Consider the following 21562-nt stretch of genomic DNA (forward strand, 5'->3'; position numbering starts at 1 on the left):
CGCTGACGTGGTTCATGCATGTCATGGTTTCCAATTGCGTGGATCGATGCTCCTGTCATTCACTGGATTGTCTGGACCAGACTCGATTATTTACAGACGGACGTCATATGGCTGGAATATTGCCGAGTCCGGTTAAACAACAAACAAATCGAACAGTACATTGAACGACCATTGTCAGTGTATGAAAAAAACAAGTTGATTTCAACCCATATCTCTAGTACAGCATTTCTATTAACTGCCACAGTTTAAGCCTCTACGGTAAATACACGAGTAGTTTTCGTGAGACATTGCATCCATGTCTTAATATTGTGCTACCCAGAATTGGAGATGTGCAATGGATTTCTACTTCAGATTTCGTATACATTGGGAACAATATACTCGCTATGAGGATAGTATCTGGAAACAGAGTGTCTTCGGTATCTACGTGGAAGAACAAAAAGATATTCTACGATGCCCCGATTTCAAAGTCGTTGCAAGCCGGATGCCTCACAGGAAATGCAGCTCTACCCTGCACTAAACACTTCAGAAGTGTCCTTGTCAACAACTGGTCAAAAATTGGAGTCAAGCAGGTAATTTCAGTCCGCTGAACATTCCCTCCAGTTGGAAACACTTAAACGGTTGCCAGTTTCCCTTTAGTCCCTATCAATTGTAAACGAGCATAATAACCAAGTTCTGAACTAAAAAAATCTTTCATCGTAGTTATCGTCGCTTGTGGTTTTTTTCTCCTTTAAATTTTACATCGCTCAACCATATTCCCTTTATATTCATAAACCTTTTATTTGCTAACCTGTCCAATATGTTCGTAAAAGATACTACTCTCAACTTTAATGACCATAAATACATACATACACCATGAAGATCCAAGGTAGCATGGGTCTTGAGCAACCCATACTTGTAAGGGGCGACTTACGGGATCGGGTGGTCAAGCTCGCTGACTTTGATGCATCGTATCCCAATTGAGTGGATCGATGTTCATGATGTAAATCACTGGTTTGTCTAGTCCCGACTGGATTATTTACAGAGTGCTGTCATTTAGCTGGGATATTACCGAGTGCGGCGTTAAACATCAACAAACGTAGTGATATCCGTGTTCGCACGACTCGCATACTAAATGAACACACGCTTATGATGGCATGATGTTATACAACCGATTGTTTATGGTAATGGTTGTCACTTTTATTTATTAAACATTGTCGTGTCGACTTTTTACAAGCACTCGGCAATATATTTCGATTTTTAAATGGATAAGATTGATTATTTTTCTTAGGTCCACGTCTTGATCATGAAATCTGGGAGGTTGATGAAGAAATTGATATTCAATGGTGTTCGTTCGTCCTCGACCAAATGGTTGTCAAAATCACGACTCCTAAAATCGTCGTGGAAAGATTTGGGAAAGAGAAGCCGTACGAACTACTTTTCCTTAAACGGGTAAGAATTTTATTGCCTGACTGAATTGACCTTCACGATACCGCGTTAAAAATGATCTGAAGCAACCCATGCTTCAGTGGGGCGACCCCCCGCATGCTTATCCTTATATCCCAACGGGGTGGATCGATGCTCATGCCAATCACTGGATTCTCTGCTCCAGACTTGCATCTACACTAGCATGCTTGACAATCAATTCGATCCTGATGTATTTACTTTGTGGGTTCTTGAACACGGGGAATACAGTGTCGTGGGTGTTACTTCAGAACTAACTCGAGCAAACGCTGAGACGGACAACTGGCCGTAACATTTAGGCGGTCTGTTAGCCTAGCACTTAAAGCGTTCGCTCGTCACGCCAAAGAACTGGGTTTTATTCCTGAAAGGGATGAAATATGTGAAACACATTTTGGTGCCTCCCTCCCCTCAGAACAGTCTGTCTTGGTTGATTTGATGCTGACGAGTGAAATAATTACTGGCAATGTATAAGATTCATCTTGCAAACTTTTCTTTAATTCAAATGTCTTCCATCCAGGGCCAGATCATTTAGGCGGTGGTACATCAGTCGATCCTGGGGCGGTTGCAACTCTGATAGGGGATGGCTTCTGGTTAAAGACTCTGCATCAGGCACATGTAGATACGACAAGGGGTCCAGTTTTCCGAGAATTCGGTACTCGCGCAAGTCTACATATGACAAGTCTTACAGTAAGCAGTCCATCTAACTGGAAACTTATGGTTGGTCTCGCTGCATCACTTTCTACTTGCCTTGAAAAACTACAGGCAACTAAATGCAACGTGTAGACTGTGGTCACGAGATTAATGTCTTGTTGGACATTGCTGAAGTCCATACCTGACATTTGTTATTTTTTCGTAAATATACATTGGCTAACTTTTAAGGTGTAAGTTGTTACAAAGATAAACTATTGCCTTTTTTTTCTCGGTGAAAAGTTCCATTTGGCCCTCCGATTTAAGTATATAATTTTAATAAAATATATTTTTTGATAACATTTGACAATATTATAATGCTTAAGATACTATTGTAACTTCTCTTCCCAATTCTTTATACAGAATACGCAATGGCGGATACTATGTTAATACTTCTAAAACTGGCTACCGATGTATGCGGCCCTCCTCCAACTGTTAAAAGATCAACCGTCAAATATACCTCCCTCGCTGTTGGCGCTAGGGCTGTATACACATGCCACAGGGGATTCCAAGCTACACGCACCCCATCAATAAGGTGTTTAGCCGACAGCACCTGGACAAAAGTCGCCTTTAGTTGTAAACGTGAGTATTTGAAGACCTGGCTCTGTTCGCGTTTTAATCCCTGTGGAATGCTAGGTAAGAACACATTTGTAAGATTAGCTTGTCGGGCTAGCTTACTTCATGTTGTCGTTCCGATGACGTGAATCGCATTTATGACCCGTGAAATTCGGGGGTAGAATAGCTCTTCAACCCGTCAAATAGCTGGAATACTGCCGAGTGCAGTTTGAAACAATGAACGAATAAAAAACAAAGCATCGGTGCAATTGCATATGCCTTGTACCGCATGCTACCGTGTTCTTCAGGTGAACAATTCACTTGCCTCTGCATGTCTTTGTGACAGTACCTTCAGGAGGGCAGAATGCGCCCATCTTTTCAGATACCTGCGGTATCGTCACTATTAGATAATGGATCATAAACACGTTTGGTCAGAATCGTACAATGGACTCTGCTTTTAGCAGATTTCTTATGGATAAGAAAGTTGTCCCATTTATAGGATGAGCGTTGCCACCATACCACCCAGCTAAAATGTATTGCGTTTACCGTCTCTCCGGGATAGAATTGGATAGAATTAATCTTAGATGCCGGGTCATAACCAGTTGTAAGTACATTAAGGTGACCTATGACACCTTGACGACAGGTGACAACGGGTGCATAATGCCTATAGTCTGTTTCTGCTATGTCAGTTTGGACTTAATTTGTTGGCACTTTCAACATTCAAAATAAAACTACCTCCTGTAAAGTACATTTTGTATTGAGCACTGAGATAAAACTAGCAAATCCAGACTAGTACTTTTTCAGTTATTTCGTATTTACAGCTACGTAACACTGTCGATTTTTAAATTGAGAAACAGTTGGTGTTTTGTTCCATTTCCGTGAGTACTTTAGTATCTTGATGTAAGGCGAGATAAACATGGTCCATATTTGCTAATTTAGATGTCGTGGTTCTTAACAAATGTACTCAACCTTGACTTATGTAATGGATCCTTAAATATTCACCTTTTTTTAATGGCTGTTTTTGTTTATTTAAAGAAACGGGTTGCGGGAAACCACCAGCAATAACCCACGCTACAGTAGCTAAGACGCCTTTCTCATCCATTGCCACGTACACATGCAACCAGGGATACATAAAAAGATCTGGCTCTACCACTATTGCCTGTCAAGCAAACGGGAAATGGGCTGCAAGCAATTTAAGATGCTCTTGTGAGTAATTTTCATGGTTCAAAGTGATTATTCTTTACTTATATCTATAATAGAAGAAACTCCGAAGACGCGTCAATAGTTGTGCACGGGGTTTGGTCAGACAAGATATAAACGGATACACAAGATATAAACGGTAACTTTGAGAATTTATTAAACAACTCTCCCGCGTATGATGATGACGGCAATGTTGGTACAAGTAATCTATGACCAAATTGCCTAATCACCCTGATGAGGAACTGAAGCTTTTGCTTTCTTCGGTCGGTGCAACATCCACTGGCAATTTCCACATAGAACTCGGCACTTCATCTGATGAAATTATTCCTTGCAGTCAAGGATTTAATACTGTGGAGATTGCACGACAAAAAGCAGAAACTCCCCTGCCACCTCCCTTAAGTCTGGTATCGCGCCATTTCGGTGGGCCACTCTCTTCATTTGAATTGCAAGATTTGGAAAGATCTGCTAAAAGTAAAAATACTTTTAAAAAATGTGACTGGTCCTTCGGTTACTGTCTACTTGGTACAAAGCAAAATGGAAAGGACAAGTAGACATGTATCTTTTACAAGCGTCTGACGGCGAGTTAAACCAAATGTTTATCGTCTTCATAACGGAGGTAAAAAAAATAAAAGGTGAAGACTACCATGGCAATAACCTCCATGCCGCCCCCCCCCCCCACCCTCCCTGCTTATCTACTGCTGGAACACCAATATAATGCCACCCTCCTATCGTATCATCCACACGTGGTCTGACTGTTTCCGTCCCGCTGGAAATTTGTCTTGAGCGTCTGTCGTATGTGTAAATGTTCTAAAATGCTGATTATGCATTGTAGGAACAGTTGAAGCCACACTTCGAACAATACAGACCCGTCAAGATCCGGGGTAGAATAGGTCTTCAACCCATGCTTGCCGTAAAAGGCGACTATGCTTGTTAGGCGACTAACGGGGGATCGGGTGGTCATGCTCGCTGACGTGGTTCATGCATGCTGACGTGGTTCATGCATGTCATGGTTTCCAATTGCGTGGATCGATGCTCCTGTCATTCACTGGATTGTCTGGACCAGACTCGATTATTTACAGACGGACGTCATATGGCTGGAATATTGCCGAGTCCGGTTAAACAACAAACAAATCGAACAGTACATTGAACGACCATTGTCAGTGTATGAAAAAAACAAGTTGATTTCAACCCATATCTCTAGTACAGCATTTCTATTAACTGCCACAGTTTAAGCCTCTACGGTAAATACACGAGTAGTTTTCGTGAGACATTGCATCCATGTCTTAATATTGTGCTACCCAGAATTGGAGATGTGCAATGGATTTCTACTTCAGATTTCGTATACATTGGGAACAATATACTCGCTATGAGGATAGTATCTGGAAACAGAGTGTCTTCGGTATCTACGTGGAAGAACAAAAAGATATTCTACGATGCCCCGATTTCAAAGTCGTTGCAAGCCGGATGCCTCACAGGAAATGCAGCTCTACCCTGCACTAAACACTTCAGAAGTGTCCTTGTCAACAACTGGTCAAAAATTGGAGTCAAGCAGGTAATTTCAGTCCGCTGAACATTCCCTCCAGTTGGAAACACTTAAACGGTTGCCAGTTTCCCTTTAGTCCCTATCAATTGTAAACGAGCATAATAACCAAGTTCTGAACTAAAAAAATCTTTCATCGTAGTTATCGTCGCTTGTGGTTTTTTTCTCCTTTAAATTTTACATCGCTCAACCATATTCCCTTTATATTCATAAACCTTTTATTTGCTAACCTGTCCAATATGTTCGTAAAAGATACTACTCTCAACTTTAATGACCATAAATACATACATACACCATGAAGATCCAAGGTAGCATGGGTCTTGAGCAACCCATACTTGTAAGGGGCGACTTACGGGATCGGGTGGTCAAGCTCGCTGACTTTGATGCATCGTATCCCAATTGAGTGGATCGATGTTCATGATGTAAATCACTGGTTTGTCTAGTCCCGACTGGATTATTTACAGAGTGCTGTCATTTAGCTGGGATATTACCGAGTGCGGCGTTAAACATCAACAAACGTAGTGATATCCGTGTTCGCACGACTCGCATACTAAATGAACACACGCTTATGATGGCATGATGTTATACAACCGATTGTTTATGGTAATGGTTGTCACTTTTATTTATTAAACATTGTCGTGTCGACTTTTTACAAGCACTCGGCAATATATTTCGATTTTTAAATGGATAAGATTGATTATTTTTCTTAGGTCCACGTCTTGATCATGAAATCTGGGAGGTTGATGAAGAAATTGATATTCAATGGTGTTCGTTCGTCCTCGACCAAATGGTTGTCAAAATCACGACTCCTAAAATCGTCGTGGAAAGATTTGGGAAAGAGAAGCCGTACGAACTACTTTTCCTTAAACGGGTAAGAATTTTATTGCCTGACTGAATTGACCTTCACGATACCGCGTTAAAAATGATCTGAAGCAACCCATGCTTCAGTGGGGCGACCCCCCGCATGCTTATCCTTATATCCCAACGGGGTGGATCGATGCTCATGCCAATCACTGGATTCTCTGCTCCAGACTTGCATCTACACTAGCATGCTTGACAATCAATTCGATCCTGATGTATTTACTTTGTGGGTTCTTGAACACGGGGAATACAGTGTCGTGGGTGTTACTTCAGAACTAACTCGAGCAAACGCTGAGACGGACAACTGGCCGTAACATTTAGGCGGTCTGTTAGCCTAGCACTTAAAGCGTTCGCTCGTCACGCCAAAGAACTGGGTTTTATTCCTGAAAGGGATGAAATATGTGAAACACATTTTGGTGCCTCCCTCCCCTCAGAACAGTCTGTCTTGGTTGATTTGATGCTGACGAGTGAAATAATTACTGGCAATGTATAAGATTCATCTTGCAAACTTTTCTTTAATTCAAATGTCTTCCATCCAGGGCCAGATCATTTAGGCGGTGGTACATCAGTCGATCCTGGGGCGGTTGCAACTCTGATAGGGGATGGCTTCTGGTTAAAGACTCTGCATCAGGCACATGTAGATACGACAAGGGGTCCAGTTTTCCGAGAATTCGGTACTCGCGCAAGTCTACATATGACAAGTCTTACAGTAAGCAGTCCATCTAACTGGAAACTTATGGTTGGTCTCGCTGCATCACTTTCTACTTGCCTTGAAAAACTACAGGCAACTAAATGCAACGTGTAGACTGTGGTCACGAGATTAATGTCTTGTTGGACATTGCTGAAGTCCATACCTGACATTTGTTATTTTTTCGTAAATATACATTGGCTAACTTTTAAGGTGTAAGTTGTTACAAAGATAAACTATTGCCTTTTTTTTCTCGGTGAAAAGTTCCATTTGGCCCTCCGATTTAAGTATATAATTTTAATAAAATATATTTTTTGATAACATTTGACAATATTATAATGCTTAAGATACTATCGTAACTTCTCTTCCCAATTCTTTATACAGAATACGCAATGGCGGATACTATGTTAATACTTCTAAAACTGGCTACCGATGTATGCGGCCCTCCTCCAACTGTTAAAAGATCAACCGTCAAATATACCTCCCTCGCTGTTGGCGCTAGGGCTGTATACACATGCCACAGGGGATTCCAAGCTACACGCACCCCATCAATAAGGTGTTTAGCCGACAGCACCTGGACAAAAGTCGCCTTTAGTTGTAAACGTGAGTATTTGAAGACCTGGCTCTGTTCGCGTTTTAATCCCTGTGGAATGCTAGGTAAGAACACATTTGTAAGATTAGCTTGTCGGGCTAGCTTACTTCATGTTGTCGTTCCGATGACGTGAATCGCATTTATGACCCGTGAAATTCGGGGGTAGAATAGCTCTTCAACCCGTCAAATAGCTGGAATACTGCCGAGTGCAGTTTGAAACAATGAACGAATAAAAAACAAAGCATCGGTGCAATTGCATATGCCTTGTACCGCATGCTACCGTGTTCTTCAGGTGAACAATTCACTTGCCTCTGCATGTCTTTGTGACAGTACCTTCAGGAGGGCAGAATGCGCCCATCTTTTCAGATACCTGCGGTATCGTCACTATTAGATAATGGATCATAAACACGTTTGGTCAGAATCGTACAATGGACTCTGCTTTTAGCAGATTTCTTATGGATAAGAAAGTTGTCCCATTTATAGGATGAGCGTTGCCACCATACCACCCAGCTAAAATGTATTGCGTTTACCGTCTCTCCGGGATAGAATTGGATAGAATTAATCTTAGATGCCGGGTCATAACCAGTTGTAAGTACATTAAGGTGACCTATGACACCTTGACGACAGGTGACAACGGGTGCATAATGCCTATAGTCTGTTTCTGCTATGTCAGTTTGGACTTAATTTGTTGGCACTTTCAACATTCAAAATAAAACTACCTCCTGTAAAGTACATTTTGTATTGAGCACTGAGATAAAACTAGCAAATCCAGACTAGTACTTTTTCAGTTATTTCGTATTTACAGCTACGTAACACTGTCGATTTTTAAATTGAGAAACAGTTGGTGTTTTGTTCCATTTCCGTGAGTACTTTAGTATCTTGATGTAAGGCGAGATAAACATGGTCCATATTTGCTAATTTAGATGTCGTGGTTCTTAACAAATGTACTCAACCTTGACTTATGTAATGGATCCTTAAATATTCACCTTTTTTTAATGGCTGTTTTTGTTTATTTAAAGAAACGGGTTGCGGGAAACCACCAGCAATAACCCACGCTACAGTAGCTAAGACGCCTTTCTCATCCATTGCCACGTACACATGCAACCAGGGATACATAAAAAGATCTGGCTCTACCACTATTGCCTGTCAAGCAAACGGGAAATGGGCTGCAAGCAATTTAAGATGCTCTTGTGAGTAATTTTCATGGTTCAAAGTGATTATTCTTTACTTATATCTATAATAGAAGAAACTCCGAAGACGCGTCAATAGTTGTGCACGGGGTTTGGTCAGACAAGATATAAACGGATACACAAGATATAAACGGTAACTTTGAGAATTTATTAAACAACTCTCCCGCGTATGATGATGACGGCAATGTTGGTACAAGTAATCTATGACCAAATTGCCTAATCACCCTGATGAGGAACTGAAGCTTTTGCTTTCTTCGGTCGGTGCAACATCCACTGGCAATTTCCACATAGAACTCGGCACTTCATCTGATGAAATTATTCCTTGCAGTCAAGGATTTAATACTGTGGAGATTGCACGACAAAAAGCAGAAACTCCCCTGCCACCTCCCTTAAGTCTGGTATCGCGCCATTTCGGTGGGCCACTCTCTTCATTTGAATTGCAAGATTTGGAAAGATCTGCTAAAAGTAAAAATACTTTTAAAAAATGTGACTGGTCCTTCGGTTACTGTCTACTTGGTACAAAGCAAAATGGAAAGGACAAGTAGACATGTATCTTTTACAAGCGTCTGACGGCGAGTTAAACCAAATGTTTATCGTCTTCATAACGGAGGTAAAAAAAATAAAAGGTGAAGACTACCATGGCAATAACCTCCATGCCGCCCCCCCCCCCCCCCTGCTTATCTACTGCTGGAACACCAATATAATGCCACCCTCCTATCGTATCATCCACACGTGGTCTGACTGTTTCCGTCCCGCTGGAAATTTGTCTTGAGCGTCTGTCGTATGTGTAAATGTTCTAAAATGCTGATTATGCATTGTAGGAACAGTTGAAGCCACACTTCGAACAATACAGACCCGTCAAGATCCGGGGTAGAATAGGTCTTCAACCCATGCTTGCCGTAAAAGGCGACTATGCTTGTTAGGCGACTAACGGGGGATCGGGTGGTCATGCTCGCTGACGTGGTTCATGCATGCTGACGTGGTTCATGCATGTCATGGTTTCCAATTGCGTGGATCGATGCTCCTGTCATTCACTGGATTGTCTGGACCAGACTCGATTATTTACAGACGGACGTCATATGGCTGGAATATTGCCGAGTCCGGTTAAACAACAAACAAATCGAACAGTACATTGAACGACCATTGTCAGTGTATGAAAAAAACAAGTTGATTTCAACCCATATCTCTAGTACAGCATTTCTATTAACTGCCACAGTTTAAGCCTCTACGGTAAATACACGAGTAGTTTTCGTGAGACATTGCATCTATGTCTTAATATTGTGCTACCCAGAATTGGAGATGTGCAATGGATTTCTACTTCAGATTTCGTATACATTGGGAACAATATACTCGCTATGAGGATAGTATCTGGAAACAGAGTGTCTTCGGTATCTACGTGGAAGAACAAAAAGATATTCTACGATGCCCCGATTTCAAAGTCGTTGCAAGCCGGATGCCTCACAGGAAATGCAGCTCTACCCTGCACTAAACACTTCAGAAGTGTCCTTGTCAACAACTGGTCAAAAATTGGAGTCAAGCAGGTAATTTCAGTCCGCTGAACATTCCCTCCAGTTGGAAACACTTAAACGGTTGCCAGTTTCCCTTTAGTCCCTATCAATTGTAAACGAGCATAATAACCAAGTTCTGAACTAAAAAAATCTTTCATCGTAGTTATCGTCGCTTGTGGTTTTTTTCTCCTTTAAATTTTACATCGCTCAACCATATTCCCTTTATATTCATAAACCTTTTATTTGCTAACCTGTCCAATATGTTCGTAAAAGATACTACTCTCAACTTTAATGACCATAAATACATACATACACCATGAAGATCCAAGGTAGCATGGGTCTTGAGCAACCCATACTTGTAAGGGGCGACTTACGGGATCGGGTGGTCAAGCTCGCTGACTTTGATGCATCGTATTCCAATTGAGTGGATCGATGTTCATGATGTAAATCACTGGTTTGTCTAGTCCCGACTGGATTATTTACAGAGTGCTGTCATTTAGCTGGGATATTACCGAGTGCGGCGTTAAACATCAACAAACGTAGTGATATCCGTGTTCGCACGACTCGCATACTAAATGAACACACGCTTATGATGGCATGATGTTATACAACCGATTGTTTATGGTAATGGTTGTCACTTTTATTTATTAAACATTGTCGTGTCGACTTTTTACAAGCACTCGGCAATATATTTCGATTTTTAAATGGATAAGATTGATCATTTTTCTTAGGTCCACGTCTTGATCATGAAATCTGGGAGGTTGATGAAGAAATTGATATTCAATGGTGTTCGTTCGTCCTCGACCAAATGGTTGTCAAAATCACGACTCCTAAAATCGTCGTGGAAAGATTTGGGAAAGAGAAGCCGTACGAACTACTTTTCCTTAAACGGGTAAGAATTTTATTGCCTGACTGAATTGACCTTCACGATACAGCGTTAAAAATGATCTGAAGCAACCCATGCTTCAGTGGGGCGACCCCCGCATGCTTATCCTTATATCCCAACGGGGTGGATCGATGCTCATGCCAATCACTGGATTCTCTGCTCCAGACTTGCATCTACACTAGCATGCTTGACAATCAATTCGATCCTGATGTATTTACTTTGTGGGTTCTTGAACACGGGGAATACAGTGTCGTGGGTGTTACTTCAGAACTAACTCGAGCAAACGCTGAGACGGACAACTGGCCGTAAGATTTAGGCGGTCTGTTAGCCTAGCACTTAAAGCGTTCGCTCGTCACGCCAAAGAACTGGGTTTTATTCCTGAAAGGGATGAAATATGTGAAACACATTTTGGTGCCTCCCTCCCCTCAGAACAGTCTGTCTTGGTTGATTTGATGCTGACGAGTGAAATAATTACTGGCAATGTATAAGATTCATCTTGCAAACTTTTCTTTAATTCAAATGTCTTCCATCCAGGGCCAGATCATTTAGGCGGTGGTACATCAGTCGATCCTGGGGCGGTTGCAACTCTGATAGGGGATGGCTTCTGGTTAAAGACTCTGCATCAGGCACATGTAGATACGACAAGGGGTCCAGTTTTCCGAGAATTCGGTACTCGCGCAAGTCTACATATGACAAGTCTTACAGTAAGCAGTCCATCTAACTGGAAACTTATGGTTGGTCTCGCTGCATCACTTTCTACTTGCCTTGAAAAACTACAGGCAACTAAATGCAACGTGTAGACTGTGGTCACGAGATTAATGTCTTGTTGGACATTGCTGAAGTCCATACCTGACATTTGTTATTTTTTCGTAAATATACATTGGCTAACTTTTAAGGTGTAAGTTGTTACAAAGATAAACTATTGCCTTTTTTTTCTCGGTGAAAAGTTCCATTTGGCCCTCCGATTTAAGTATATAATTTTAATAAAATATATTTTTTGATAACATTTGACAATATTATAATGCTTAAGATACTATTGTAACTTCTCTTCCCAATTCTTTATACAGAATACGCAATGGCGGATACTATGTTAATACTTCTAAAACTGGCTACCGATGTATGCGGCCCTCCTCCAACTGTTAAAAGATCAACCGTCAAATATACCTCCCTCGCTGTTGGCGCTAGGGCTGTATACACATGCCACAGGGGATTCCAAGCTACACGCACCCCATCAATAAGATGTTTAGCCGACAGCACCTGGACAAAAGTCGCCTTTAGTTGTAAACGTGAGTATTTGAAGACCTGGCTCTGTTCGCGTTTTAATCCCTGTGGAATGCTAGGTAAGAACACATTTGTAAGATTAGCTTGTCGGGCTAGCTTACTTCATGTTGTCGTTCCGATGACGTGAATCGCATTTATGACCCGTGAAAATCGGGGGTAGAATAGCTCTTCAACCCGTCAAATAGCTGGAATACTGCCGAGTGCAGTTTGAAACAATGAACGAATAAAAAACAAAGCATCGGTGCAATTGCATATGCCTTGTACCGCATGCTACCGTGTTCTTCAGGTGAACAATTCACTTGCCTCTGCATGTCTTTGTGACAGTACCTTCAGGAGGGCAGAATGCGCCCATCTTTTCAGATACCTGCGGTATCGTCACTATTAGATAATGGATCATAAACACGTTTGGTCAGAATCGTACAATGGACTCTGCTTTTAGCAGATTTCTTATGGATAAGAAAGTTGTCCCATTTATAGGATGAGCGTTGCCACCATACCACCCAGCTAAAATGTATTGCGTTTACCGTCTCTCCGGGATAGAATTGGATAGAATTAATCTTAGATGCCGGGTCATAACCAGTTGTAAGTACATTAAGGTGACCTATGACACCTTGACGACAGGTGACAACGGGTGCATAATGCCTATAGTCTGTTTCTGCTATGTCAATTTGGACTTAATTTGTTGGCACTTTCAACATTCAAAATAAAACTACCTCCTGTAAAGTACATTTTGTATTGAGCACTGAGATAAAACTAGCAAATCCAGACTAGTACTTTTTCAGTTATTTCGTATTTACAGCTACGTAACACTGTCGATTTTTAAATTGAGAAACAGTTGGTGTTTTTTTCCATTTCCGTGAGTACTTTAGTATCTTGATGTAAGGCGAGATAAACATGGTCCATATTTGCTAATTTAGATGTCGTGGTTCTTAACAAATGTACTCAACCTTGACTTATGTAATGGATCCTTAAATATTCACCTTTTTTTAATGGCTGTTTTTGTTTATTTAAAGAAACGGGTTGCGGGAAACCACCAGCAATAACCCACGCTACAGTAGCTAAGACGCCTTTCTCATCCATTGCCACGTACACATGCAACCAGGGATACATAAAAAGATCTGGCTCTACCACTATTGCCTGTCAAGCAAACGGGAAATGGGCTGCAAGCAATTTAAGATGCTCTTGTGAGTAATTTTCATGGTTCAAAGTGATTCTTCTATTATAGATATAAGTAAAGAATAAACTCCGAAGACGCGTCAATAGTTGTGCACGGGGTTTGGTCAGACAAGATATAAACGGATACACAAGATATAAACGGTAACTTTGAGAATTTATTAAACAACTCTCCCGCGTATGATGATGACGGCAATGTTGGTACAAGTAATCTATGACCAAATTGCCTAATCACCCTGATGAGGAACTGAAGCTTTTGCTTTCTTCGGTCGGTGCAACATCCACTGGCAATTTCCACATAGAACTCGGCACTTCATCTGATGAAATTATTCCTTGCAGTCAAGGATTTAATACTGTGGAGATTGCACGACAAAAAGCAGAAACTCCCCTGCCACCTCCCTTAAGTCTGGTATCGCGCCATTTCGGTGGGCCACTCTCTTCATTTGAATTGCAAGATTTGGAAAGATCTGCTAAAAGTAAAAATACTTTTAAAAAATGTGACTGGTCCTTCGGTTACTGTCTACTTGGTACAAAGCAAAATGGAAAGGACAAGTAGACATGTATCTTTTACAAGCGTCTGACGGCGAGTTAAACCAAATGTTTATCGTCTTCATAACGGAGGTAAAAAAAATAAAAGGTGAAGACTACCATGGCAATAACCTCCATGCCGCCCCCCCCCCCCTGCTTATCTACTGCTGGAACACCAATATAATGCCACCCTCCTATCGTATCATCCACACGTGGTCTGACTGTTTCCGTCCCGCTGGAAATTTGTCTTGAGCGTCTGTCGTATGTGTAAATGTTCTAAAATGCTGATTATGCATTGTAGGAACAGTTGAAGCCACACTTCGAACAATACAGACCCGTCAAGATCCGGGGTAGAATAGGTCTTCAACCCATGCTTGCCGTAAAAGGCGACTATGCTTGTTAGGCGACTAACGGGGGATCGGGTGGTCATGCTCGCTGACGTGGTTCATGCATGCTGACGTGGTTCATGCATGTCATGGTTTCCAATTGCGTGGATCGATGCTCCTGTCATTCACTGGATTGTCTGGACCAGACTCGATTATTTACAGACGGACGTCATATGGCTGGAATATTGCCGAGTCCGGTTAAACAACAAACAAATCGAACAGTACATTGAACGACCATTGTCAGTGTATGAAAAAAACAAGTTGATTTCAACCCATATCTCTAGTACAGCATTTCTATTAACTGCCACAGTTTAAGCCTCTACGGTAAATACACGAGTAGTTTTCGTGAGACATTGCATCTATGTCTTAATATTGTGCTACCCAGAATTGGAGATGTGCAATGGATTTCTACTTCAGATTTCGTATACATTGGGAACAATATACTCGCTATGAGGATAGTATCTGGAAACAGAGTGTCTTCGGTATCTACGTGGAAGAACAAAAAGATATTCTACGATGCCCCGATTTCAAAGTCGTTGCAAGCCGGATGCCTCACAGGAAATGCAGCTCTACCCTGCACTAAACACTTCAGAAGTGTCCTTGTCAACAACTGGTCAAAAATTGGAGTCAAGCAGGTAATTTCAGTCCGCTGAACATTCCCTCCAGTTGGAAACACTTAAACGGTTGCCAGTTTCCCTTTAGTCCCTATCAATTGTAAACGAGCATAATAACCAAGTTCTGAACTAAAAAAATCTTTCATCGTAGTTATCGTCGCTTGTGGTTTTTTTCTCCTTTAAATTTTACATCGCTCAACCATATTCCCTTTATATTCATAAACCTTTTATTTGCTAACCTGTCCAATATGTTCGTAAAAGATACTACTCTCAACTTTAATGACCATAAATACATACATACACCATGAAGATCCAAGGTAGCATGGGTCTTGAGCAACCCATACTTGTAAGGGGCGACTTACGGGATCGGGTGGTCAAGCTCGCTGACTTTGATGCATCGTATCCCAATTGAGTGGATCGATGTTCATGATGTAAATCACTGGTTTGTCTAGTCCCGACTGGATTATTTACAGAGTGCTGTCATTTAGCTGGGATATTACCGAGTGCGGCGTTAAACATCAACAAACGTAGTGATATCCGTGTTCGCACGACTCGCATACTAAATGAACACACGCTTATGATGGCATGATGTTATACAACCGATTGTTTATGGTAATGGTTGTCACTTTTATTTATTAAACATTGTCGTGTCGACTTTTTACAAGCACTCGGCAATATATTTCGATTTTTAAATGGATAAGATTGATCATTTTTCTTAGGTCCACGTCTTGATCATGAAATCTGGGAGGTTGATGAAGAAATTGATATTCAATGGTGTTCGTTCGTCCTCGACCAAATGGTTGTCAAAATCACGACTCCTAAAATCGTCGTGGAAAGATTTGGGAAAGAGAAGCCGTACGAACTACTTTTCCTTAAACGGGTAAGAATTTTATTGCCTGACTGAATTGACCTTCACGATACAGCGTTAAAAATGATCTGAAGCAACCCATGCTTCAGTGGGGCGACCCCCGCATGCTTATCCTTATATCCCAACGGGGTGGATCGATGCTCATGCCAATCACTGGATTCTCTGCTCCAGACTTGCATCTACACTAGCATGCTTGACAATCAATTCGATCCTGATGTATTTACTTTGTGGGTTCTTGAACACGGGGAATACAGTGTCGTGGGTGTTACTTCAGAACTAACTCGAGCAAACGCTGAGACGGACAACTGGCCGTAAGATTTAGGCGGTCTGTTAGCCTAGCACTTAAAGCGTTCGCTCGTCACGCCAAAGAACTGGGTTTTATTCCTGAAAGGGATGAAATATGTGAAACACATTTTGGTGCCTCCCTCCCCTCAGAACAGTCTGTCTTGGTTGATTTGATGCTGACGAGTGAAATAATTACTGGCAATGTATAAGATTCATCTTGCAAACTTTTCTTTAATTCAAATGTCTTCCATCCAGGGCCAGATCATTTAGGCGGTGGTACATCAGTCGATCCTGGGGCGGTTGCAACTCTGATAGGGGATGGCTTCTGGTTAAAGACTCTGCATCAGGCACATGTAGATACGACAAGGGGTCCAGTTTTCCGAGAATTCGGTACTCGCGCAAGTCTACATATGACAAGTCTTACAGTAAGCAGTCCATCTAACTGGAAACTTATGGTTGGTCTCGCTGCATCACTTTCTACTTGCCTTGAAAAACTACAGGCAACTAAATGCAACGTGTAGACTGTGGTCACGAGATTAATGTCTTGTTGGACATTGCTGAAGTCAATACCTGACATTTGTTATTTTTTCGTAAATATACATTGGCTAACTTTTAAGGTGTAAGTTGTTACAAAGATAAACTATTGCCTTTTTTTTCTCGGTGAAAAGTTCCATTTGGCCCTCCGATTTAAGTATATAATTTTAATAAAATATATTTTTTGATAACATTTGACAATATTATAATGCTTAAGATACTATCGTAACTTCTCTTCCCAATTCTTTATACAGAATACGCAACGGCGGATACTATGTTAATACTTCTAAAACTGGCTACCGATGTATGCGGCCCTCCTCCAACTGTTAAAAGATCAACCGTCAAATATACCTCCCTCGCTGTTGGCGCTAGGGCTGTATACACATGCCACAGGGGATTCCAAGCTACACGCACCCCATCAATAAGATGTTTAGCCGACAGCACCTGGACAAAAGTCGCCTTTAGTTGTAAACGTGAGTATTTGAAGACCTGGCTCTGTTTGCGTTTTAATCCCTGTGGAATGCTAGGTAAGAACACATTTGTAAGATTAGCTTGTCGGGCTAGCTTACTTCATGTTGTCGTTCCGATGACGTGAATCGCATTTATGACCCGTGAAAATCGGGTAGAATAGCTCTTTAACCCGTCAAATAGCTGGAATACTGCCGAGTGCAGTTTTAAACGATGAACGAATAAAAAACAAAGCATCGGTGCAATTGCATATGCCTTGTACCGCATGCTACCGTGTTCTACAGGTGAACAATTCACTTGCCTCTGCATGTCTTTGTGACAGTACATTCAGGAGGGCAGAATGCGCCCATCTTTTCAGATACCTGCGGTATCGTCACTATTAGACAATGGATCATAAACACGTTTGGTCAGAATCGTACAATGGACTCTGCTTTTAGCAGATTTCTTATGGATAAGAAAGTTGTCTCATTTATACGATGAGCGTTGCCACCATACCACCCAGCTAAAATGTATTGCGTTTACCGTCTCTCCGGGATAGAATTGGATAGAATTAATCTTAGTTGCCGAGCTCGACTAGACTCTTGGCGATCCGTTTTTGAAAGGTTCTTCAGCAACCATACTTGTCGTACGAGGCGACTAACGGGATCGGGTGGTCAGGCTCGCTGACTTAGTTGATGCATGTCATCGTAGGATGGATGCTCATGATATCAATGACTGGATGGTCAACCAACTATATTTCTGATTTATTTTAAAATCGATTTTACAGGCCAGCATATAGAACTCCCGTAAAATTGTCCTCCATGTGTCGACTTCTTGTCGACCTTCACCTGAACCATTTGACTGGTACTCGTTTCAGCCAACACCTGCGCCAGTGTCAAGAAGTGCAATGCTAAAAAAGATGGAGAATACTGGATATACCCCACGCTGCTCAGGGGCGCCAGTTTGAAGGTTTACTGCTATAATATGAAGTCCCGCAGTCCCGTGCATTACATTACGCTAGTAAGAAGAAACTATGCCAAGTATCCTGCCACGCGAAACACAAGATGCACCGGCAAAGACGTGCCTCTTCCTAAACCTAACAAGTCCGGACTCACTACATTCTCCAAGGTTCGGATCTACGTATCGGTGAGTACCCTGTCGCCTTAAGTATCCGAAGTGCATGCAAGATAAAATGTCTTCCATTCCCCTCCCTACAGACCCTAAACCCGTCACTCATAGTTGCTCCATTGCCTTGCACTTTGACGAAATGTGGCTACTTTCATTCTTTGAAAACTTCTGTCATAAACGCACTGGCAGTGTCGAATGCAACGGGAAAGATGGCTGAAATACCGTCAAACGAACGCTAAAACAGATTAACCAAAATCTTGAAGTAAACTATGTTTTTGGCGACAAGTTTCCATATACCACACAGGCTAATAACAATTTTTGACAGTCTTTTACTATATCCCGACAATATAAGTATATTTTAAAACTGCATACAAGATTCTAATTTACCAAGCACGTTGTTTTGGTGCAGTTTACTTTGTGCCACTTTCGGTAAATACGTAAAATAACCATGTTCTCTCGTGAGTTCAGACCCATACCGTAAAACCACAACCATCATAAAGGCTGCGAACACATTGTTTGTTATATATATATATATGTATATATAACAAATCTCAACCGTTTATATATTTACAGAACTTATTTGCACAACGTTTCTCAATAGGGCATTCTTGTCAATTTGTCCGACACGCTGTTCGCTTTACACGGACAAATTAATGACGGGATTACTTCAAGACTACTTTCTATTTCTCGTACGTTGCCACCCTGTCGACCTACCTTAGGTTTAGTGCAACTGTACTTGCATGGATCGATGCTCATGATATCACTACATCGTTTGGTCCAGACCTGCTTATTTACTAACTGGAATATTGCTGAATGCGGCGTTAAACAAACATTACTGCACCAGCATCTTCAATATTCGATTTTTCAAATGTACGAATACATTACCTGCACGCACTTGAATGATGACATCGTATCCTAACTACGTAGATCATGTCGGTCAATAGATTCGCTGGTCCAGACTGCCTGCAATATTGCCGAGCATGGCAACAAGCTTCTCTTCTCTGCCAAAAACGGCCCGGTTGAAATCTGTAACCATGTCTCGATTGATAATTTTCAGACAATGCAAGTCATCAGAAGCGACTTGAGATTTGCCAGATCAACTGGCACCGCCCAGCATTTTGGAGTAGCGTACGCCTGCCACTCTAAACGAAACAAATGCAAGAACAAAGGAGTTGCTGTTGTGGACTTCAGAGGCACTGGACTTGGAATAAAATCTGTGAGTAGCATTCATTTAACTTAATTTAACAAAGTACCACACATATCCACACATATTTGAAGACATGTTTTTTCGGAACCCGATCGCCTTACTTTTCGTGGGATTGCACTTAACAGGGCTACTGTGGTATTTTTTAAATCCATTTCGGAAACGGCCCGCAACTCTGTAGCCACAGACTGTAAGCACCAACATCTGTATATATCCCTTTTATGCCACCGCAGCTGACGTAACGAATAAATATTTATGTATAGAATCTCTCGTCTAAACATCATGAAGGCCAAGTATTTCTTTCCCTCCACACACGAAAATAAACAAATGATTCTGACAGATTGCAGCTAACAATACATAAGGTTCTGTCCTAGTTTACGGGGACTCCCCGCAATTACGGGAAATTATTGCCGACTAATTTGAACATTCACATAATGTCCTTGCTATAAATTTATAAATCATACATTGCAGACGGCAGTCTTGAAAACAGGGTCATCCCCTTCTGGATTCACCTCTCACAATGGATCGAAGGCTTATTACAAGCTTGTGTGTGGCGGTTTCTGCGGAGGTTGCTATATGCCTGGAAGGATCCGCATGAAACGAATTTACTCGCCAAAAGCAAGCAGCGCTAGAAAGGTCAAATGTTGAACATTGGGGTTTGGACATCTTAATACATGTACGATGTGAAAATAAAATGTCGTGACAAATCTTTGTTTAATACTTTACCTACTATATAGGGGTGTTTTGGAAATAACAAAGTTCTTATTTATAGCAGGCAATTTTTCACTAACTAAAGCGTTTCAAGACTTTAAAGTTTAAATCCATTGCCCCCAAACCTCAATAGTTTGTCCATAATGTAATCATGAACACAAGTTTGGATCGGATCCATCCAAATTCACCTAAAACCCGTGCTTCTGAATACCCCATGTGAAAGAACGATGAAAGGACCAACGCATGTGATTAACAATTGTATTACAAATTACTGAGATCCCTGTTAGAATAGGTCTTAAGCAACCCATGCTTGCCGTGAAAGATGACTATGCTTGTCGTAAGAGACGACTAACGGGCTCGGGAGGTCGGGCTCGCTGACTTGATTGATACAATTCTCCGTAACCCAATTGCGTGGATCTATGTTTATAATATCAACTTTAAACAGCTGTCATAGGGTGGCTGGAAAATTTGAGTGGCGTTAAACGGTATAATCTGTTTTTGAGCAGAAGTAAACTTTTAACTTGACAAAAAATGGACAATGGTTGCTGTTAAACGGATCCTGTGCACTGTACCTGCATATGCAACAGGTCTACATGTTCCCGAGGTGTTTTGTCGTCTCTCTTCTCAATATCGCCAACAGTAATGGTGCTTATATTCAAATCAGTCTCTTCACGTTTACCTGATAACAGTTCAATATTCACTGCAGAAGCAAACGCCATTTTTACATCACTTAAATATATCAGTAATCAATCTAAACATAAACAATTCATACTGTTTTCAGATTCTTTCATGCCTTCAGGCAATTAAAAATATGTCATCAAAACATCCACTTTTAATCCAAATTCTTGAGTTATTTAATTATCTTGCTACTGGCCAATATGATATCATTTGTTGGTTACCAAGCCATGTTGGTATCAAAGGTAACACAATGGCCGATAGTGCTGCTAAAGCAGCGCTCAACAAATCTGTGACACCACTTCTGATCCCATACACTGATTTCAAACCCATGATTCGATCTTACATCCGAGATCTTATGCAACAGAAGTGGGACGCCCAAGTAGGTATCAATAAATTACATGAAATTAAACCAAATATCGGTTATACCTTCTTGGGCTGTCAGTCCAGATTTGAAGAGGTCATTATGCGACGATGTCGTATTGGCCACAGCATATATACTCATGAATATTTACTAAAAGGTGAGGATCCTCCGTTTTGTATCCCTTGTGATGAAGGAATCACAGTCAAGCATGTCCTGC

General features: G+C 41.3%; 1 pseudogene; it reads left to right on the forward strand.

Moving 5' to 3' along the window:
- The first annotated feature begins 560 nt into the window (after nucleotides 1–560).
- Nucleotides 561–20243, forward strand: LOC139458948 (uncharacterized; annotated as a pseudogene).
- Nucleotides 20244–21562: the final 1319 nt, after the last annotated feature.

This window comes from Haliotis cracherodii, unplaced genomic scaffold (genome assembly GCF_022045235.1).
Source record: "Haliotis cracherodii isolate W230 unplaced genomic scaffold, xgHalCrac1.p SCAF_13, whole genome shotgun sequence".
In the NCBI taxonomy this organism is placed as follows: Eukaryota; Metazoa; Mollusca; class Gastropoda; order Lepetellida; family Haliotidae; genus Haliotis; species Haliotis cracherodii.